The 6,257-nt window shown below is 44.6% G+C and overlaps 1 pseudogene across 1 annotated transcript; it reads right to left on the bottom strand.

Annotated features, from left to right (window-relative positions):
* Positions 1–333: 333 nt before the first annotated feature.
* LOC309640089 lies at positions 334–5,670 on the bottom strand (annotated as a pseudogene). Its single transcript has 2 exons — positions 2,777–5,670; positions 334–2,474 (listed from the first exon to the last, which is right to left on the bottom strand). The product of its transcript is annotated as an uncharacterized misc_RNA (transcript).
* Between the last annotated feature and the right edge of the window lie 587 nt (positions 5,671–6,257).

Raw genomic sequence — 6,257 nt, 5'->3', positions numbered from 1 at the left:
GCCCATCTATCTCCTGCCTCAAGAAGACTTCTGTCAGGGGGCTTCCCTGGTGGCGCAGTGGTTGAGAATCTGCCTGCCAATGCAGGGGACACGGATTCGAGCCCTGGTCTAGGAAGATCCCACATGCCGCGGAGCAGCTGGGCCCGTGAGCCACAATTACTGAGCCTGCGCATCTGGAGCCTGTGCTCCGCAACAAGAGAGGCCGCGATAGTGAGAGGCCCGCGCACCGCGATGAAGAGTGGCCCCCACTCGCCGCAACTAGAGAAAGCCCTTGCACAGAAACGAAGACCCAACACAGCCATAAATAATAAAAAAAAAAAAAAAAAGAAGAAGAAGACTTCTGTCAAAGAGAATGAAAGCGTTTGCCCTGGGCTCCCTGAATGAGAAGTAACTTCTTACCACACGTGATGCTTTGTCATAACATCATCTATTTTCTCAGGAAATCATGGGTTTTATTTTTCCACTCTTGGGGCTGGCTTGGCCCTTAGCCAGACATTTTCTTTCATCTGGTTCTTTCTGGGCATTTTCAAGATGGTCACTTGGGGCAGAGTGGATATTTGTTGACTGTCTTTCTAGCATCTCCTCTCTGTAAAAGGTCCATCTTGGCTTGGAAGTTGTTCATCTCCTCCCCACACTCGACCCATGTGGTCCGATCGAACCGTCACAACACCCCCATTCAGAGGTGGAGCCTGTGACCCAGATCTAAGGCAATCAGCACATGGTGTCCTGCTGGTAACAGCGATTAACTGATTCAAGGGTAGATCAATCAGAGTGAATCCCAGCACACTTTTGAAGGCGCTTCTAGAAAAGAGGCTCTCTCTTTCCCACTGGACTTGAGTCTCAGAGGATTCACACTAGAGCTGCTGGCAGCGATCTTGTCACCATGTGGGGTTTTTTGTTTGTTTGTTTTTTGTTTGTTTACTTATTTATTTATTTGGCTGCGTCGGGTCTTAGTTCCCTGATCATGGATCGAACCCAGGCCCCCTGCGTTGGGAGCACAGCGTCTTAACCACTGGACCACCGGGGAAGTCCCACCCCGCTGTGGTTTGAGAATAAAGTCAATATGGAGAGCAGATTTGAGAGATAGAGAATCCAGCCACATCTGAGGTCAGCCTTAACCCTCAAATTTTCTGGATAAAAGTCAACACATTCCCATTTTTGCTCAGGCCAGTTTGAACTGGAATGTCATTTTCAAATTAGTTCTGATGGACACATAGGGTTAGGGCTAGTGCAGCCCTTACAGGGGTTTGTTAAGACCTGTTCTACCCAATGTTTCCTAACACTTTCCCCCCACTGTGATATACCCAATGGATTTTATGCCCTTGCAGAGCACAATCTCATAAACAAATCTACATTTTGATGACACTTCCAAATGACTGCAAGGATGTAAATCATTATAATAATTTGTGATTTTCGCAACTAATTACAATACACACATAAGGTAGGTGGCCGTGGGCAGATTAAATGGGTTGTGGTTTGATTCCTTTCTTTCCCCCTCAAGAAGGCATTTTGGAGTTCTTAGAACAAGGCCCAGTCCAAAGAGAAACATAGGGCTAACCTTCAATCTGTCTCATCTGCTTAAGTAAATAAACTTTTAAACTCTAATACTTCCATATTAGCAATAAATTACCAGACACATGCCATACATGAAACTGAATTCAGGGAATTCCCTGGTAGTCCAGTGGTTAGGACTCCTCACTTTCACTGCAGGGGGCACGGGTTCAATCTCTGGTTGGGGAACTAAGATCCCACAAGTCGTGTGGTGTGGCCAAAAAAAGTAAATAAGTAAGAAATAAAAACTGATTTCAACATACCAGTGGATCGAGACACACATGGATGAGAACTGACAAGTGAATTGGGCTCAGTTTATTCCCAAGCTACATGAACGATCTTCAAAACTAATACAATTTTCATCTGTTAGCTCTGGTCTAAATTGAAAACATTTATTCTTTTCTGAAAAGAGAGTTTGTATTTGTCACCTTTCTCTCTTGAAGGACAGATAGCCTTTGAGAATTATTTTCTCAAGGGCAAAATGGTACCTTTCGCTTGGATCTTTGATGTTTAAACTGGTTTAGAAAAAAACATATTTTTAAATTAATACAGTATTTATTTGTCTTTTCTCTGTGAAACCCTGAGCCAACCAATTTCCCTAGGCTGCCTGGGGAGGTATAGGAAAAGGAACATACAGGGCAGAGAAACACAGGAGAAAGAACTATAGGAGGTGGAGACAGCTCCTTCACATGGTAAAGAGGATGAGAAAGGCCACCATCAGGCAAAAGGTCCCCATCGCCTCCGAGAGGGCAAAGGCCAGAATGGTGTAGGAGAAGAGCCGTTGCTTCAGAGAAGAGTTCCTGGCATAACCAATGATGAGGCTCCCAGACAGTCCTGATTCCAGCCCCAGAACCAGCCACCTACTGTGGCAGCCTCAGGTCCAGTGAACTTGGCTGCTGAGTTGATGTCCCTTGAAATGGCACTGAAATGTATATGTATAACTGAATCAGGGGCTTCCCTGGCGGTCCAGTGGCTAAGACTCTGAGCTTCCACTGCAGGGGGCACGGGTTCAATCCCTGGTCGGGGAACTGAGATCCCACGTGCCGTGCTGCGCGGCCAAAAAACAAAATAAATAAAAGAGTAAACGGGGATTCTTCTACCATCTTTGCAAAAAAAAAAAAGAATAACGGAATCACTTTGCCGTACACCTGAAACTAACACAACATTGTTAATCAACTATGCTCCAACATAAGATAAAAAGTTAAAAAAAAAAGCTGGGGGGCACTGGTTTGGAAGCTGCTGCTAAGAGTAAGCGAAGTCAGGGGACATGGGGCTGCCAAGCCGCTGAGGCTCTCATCTGTCAGCGTCTCTGTTCATTTCAGCACCACTGCAGACAGCGATGGGCTCAGTAGCTTAGAGGTTCTCCTGACCTAGAAGGAGGTGGAGACAAACGTGCAAATGTACATTTTCAGGGGATGAAGAGCTGTGGCAGGAGAGCTGCTCCCAGTGCAGAGAGACAGAGAGCTAGAGAAAAAAAAAAATTTTTTTATTGAAAAAATTTTAAGAATCCAGGATTGGATTCCAGTTTCAGGAATAGCTGGATTCTAGAGATAAAATAACATACTCAAGAATCTACCTCTTTCAGGGGCTTCCCTGGTGGCGCAGTGGTTAAGAATCCGCCTGCCAATGCAAGGGACACAGGTTCGAGCCCTGGCCCGGGAAGATCCCACATGCCGCGGAGCAACTAAGCCCGTGCGCCACAACTACTGAGCCTGCACTCTAGAGCCCGCGAGCCACAAGTACTGAGCCCACGTGCCACAACTACTGAAGCTTGCGTGCCTAGAGCCCGTGCTCGGCAACAAGAGAAGCCACGACAATGAGAAGCCTGCGCACCGCAACGAAGAGTAGCCCCTGCTCGACACAACTAGAGGAAGCCCACGCACAGCAACAAAGACCCAACGCAGGCAAAAATAAATAAATAAATAAATAAATTTATTTAAAAAAAAAAAGAATCTACCTCTCTCAAAGGATTGGGAGCCTGGGATTAGCAGATGCAAACTAGTATATATAGGATGGATAAACAACAAGGTCCTACTCTACAGCACAGGGAACAATACTCAATACCCTGTGATAAACCAGAATGGAAAAGAATATGAAAAAGAATATATGTATGTATAACTGAGTCACTTTGCTGTACAGCAGAAATTAACACGACATTGTAAATCAACTATACGTCAATACAATTTTTTTTTTTACAACTACTTCTCTCAGAAAATTATAAAGCAAAAGTGAAAAGTGCTTATGCTTGATACTTCTGGGTACAGGTAGGGGAGTTACTTTGTACTATTCTCGTAGCTTTTCTGTAAGTTTGAAACTATTTCAAATTTAAAAGTTTTTTAGGGGACTTCCCTGGCAGTCCAGTGATTAGGAGTCTGCACTTCCAATTCAGGGGTCACAAGTTCGAACCCTGGTCGGGAAACTATGACCCCACATGCTGTACGGCGAGGCCAAAAATTAAAAAAAAAAGAAAACGTTTTTAAAAAAGAAACTATCTCTTTTCATGCTTTGTCTCCTCCCCTATGCTTTTGTCATACTCTCTAAATACTTCCCCAAATTTACTACTAGTTTAGCAATCCCAGAAGAAAGACTATCTTTTCCAGTGGTTCTAGCAAACAACTCAGGTTGGTATCTGCAATAGATCAAATGTTTGTGTCCCCCCCAAAACTGTACATTGAAATCCTAACTCCCAATATGATAATATTAAGAGGTGGGGCCCTTGGGAGCTGATTAGGTCATGAAAGTGGTGCCCTCATGACGGGACTAGTGTCCTTATAAAAGAGACCCCGACAAGGGCCTGCTTCACCTATACCCTACTCATGTGACTGACCTTCCTGTGTACTTGCCCCAGGCCCCAGATAGTGATAGCTTATCAAAGGGGCAGTGAGGGGCGTACCCCTCTACTGGTTTCCCTGGTAGCAAATGAGCCCACCTGACGTCAATTCCCCTATAATTTGTCATCTCCCCTTCCCCTTGAGAGCCAAGACTGCCACCAAGTCCTGCCTGCCATGCGCTGCACATGGTGGGGCATTGCTCCAGCAACTTGCTTCAGACACGTAAGCTCCCCCATCCATTAAACCACTGATGTCTCAGATAAAATAAAACAAAAGAGACTCCAGAGAGCTCCCTTGCCTTCCGCCATGTGAGGACGCAGAGAGCAGACAACAGGAAGTGGCCACTCACTAGTGATTCTGCTGGCACCTTGATCTTGGACGTCCCAGCCTCCAGAACTGTGAGAAATAATCACGGAAATAACCTGTTGTTTATAAGCCACCGGTCCGTGGTATTTTGTTAGATCAACCCAAGTGGAGTCATCAGTCCCTTGAGTCCTGTGCCCACCTGACCCAGTCACAGTGGCCACAGGGATGAAACGATCTGATCTGCCAGATGTCCATTCCTAGAGCCAGACCCTCCCAAACCTCAGAGATGGTCAAACCTCGGGGATGGAGCAGTCAGCAAAGGAAATCCGGGTGCCAATGCCAAAAGGAGGGCACGTAGATGCTGGGAAGACCCAAACAGCATAGAACTAGCCCATCAGCCAAGCTCTTGATCCCAGAAGCCCTGCTCAAAGGAAGAAGGATGGGGGGACTGAGATGATAGGGAAGGAGCAGACATGACAGAGGTTAATGAAAAGCAACCTGTTCTGCTTCTCCAAAAAGCTTGATGTTTCATAAGGTCATTTGCCCTTCCTGCCCTTCCTGCAACACAGGACTAACAAGGGACACAAGTTCTGCCACAAGAGGCCCATAAATATTCAATATAGAGAAGGATTAATTTACAAAGATGATACAATTTTATCATGATGGGGCAGGAACTTGATCAGGTTTACAGTGAAACCCGTCTTCGTTTAGCCCTCGTATAAGGGGCGCAAAGCCCCCTGACATTCTTTTTTTTAAAAATATTTATTTATTTGGTTGCACCAGGTCTTATTTGCAGCAGGCAGGCTCCTTAGTTGTGGCATGCATGTAGGATCTAGTTCCCTGACCAGGGATCGGACCCGGGCCCCTTGCATTGGGAACTTGGAGTCTTAACCATTGTGCCACCAGGGAAGTCCCAGCCCCCTGACATTCTGAGAGTCATATTACAATACATTTAAGTATACCTCTCTTTTATTACAAAAATATTACAAAACATTCATAGTGTGTACAGTAAAAAAACAAAATTTCCCCCTCTCCAGAGTGCTATTAACAGTTTGGTACATATAATGATATTAATAGGAATATTAACTAAGACATATATAGCATTTACTCTATGTTGTATACTGCTCGAAGCACTTTACATAGATTAACTCATTTCTGTTACTCAGTTCAATCTCGTACTGCTCACCGCACAGCAGGCCAATAAACTGAGAGACGAATTGTTGGGGCAGGGAATAGTGACTTTATTTGGAAAGCCAGCAGACCGAGAAGATGGTGGACTAAAGTCCCAAAGAACCATCTTCCCTGAGTTAGAATTCATGCTTCTTTTATACTAAAAACGGAGGGAGTAAAGTCCTGGTTCCGTTCAGACTTGGGAGGGGATGTGTTAATTTCTTTCTTCCTGCAGCCATTCATAGGTGAGCCCGGTCAGGAGGTTTCCTGTGAGCTAAACCAATGTATTTTATTTTATTTTATTTTTTTCTTATTAGTTAACCATTTTATACATATTTTTTTAAATTAATTAATTTATTTATTAATTATTTTTGGCTGTGTTGGGTCTTCGTTTCTGTG

This window comes from Balaenoptera physalus, assembly GCF_965194825.1.
Source record: "Balaenoptera physalus genome assembly, chromosome: 12".
In the NCBI taxonomy this organism is placed as follows: domain Eukaryota; kingdom Metazoa; phylum Chordata; class Mammalia; order Artiodactyla; family Balaenopteridae; genus Balaenoptera; species Balaenoptera physalus.
This window is presented reverse-complemented; position numbering and strand designations above follow the sequence as displayed.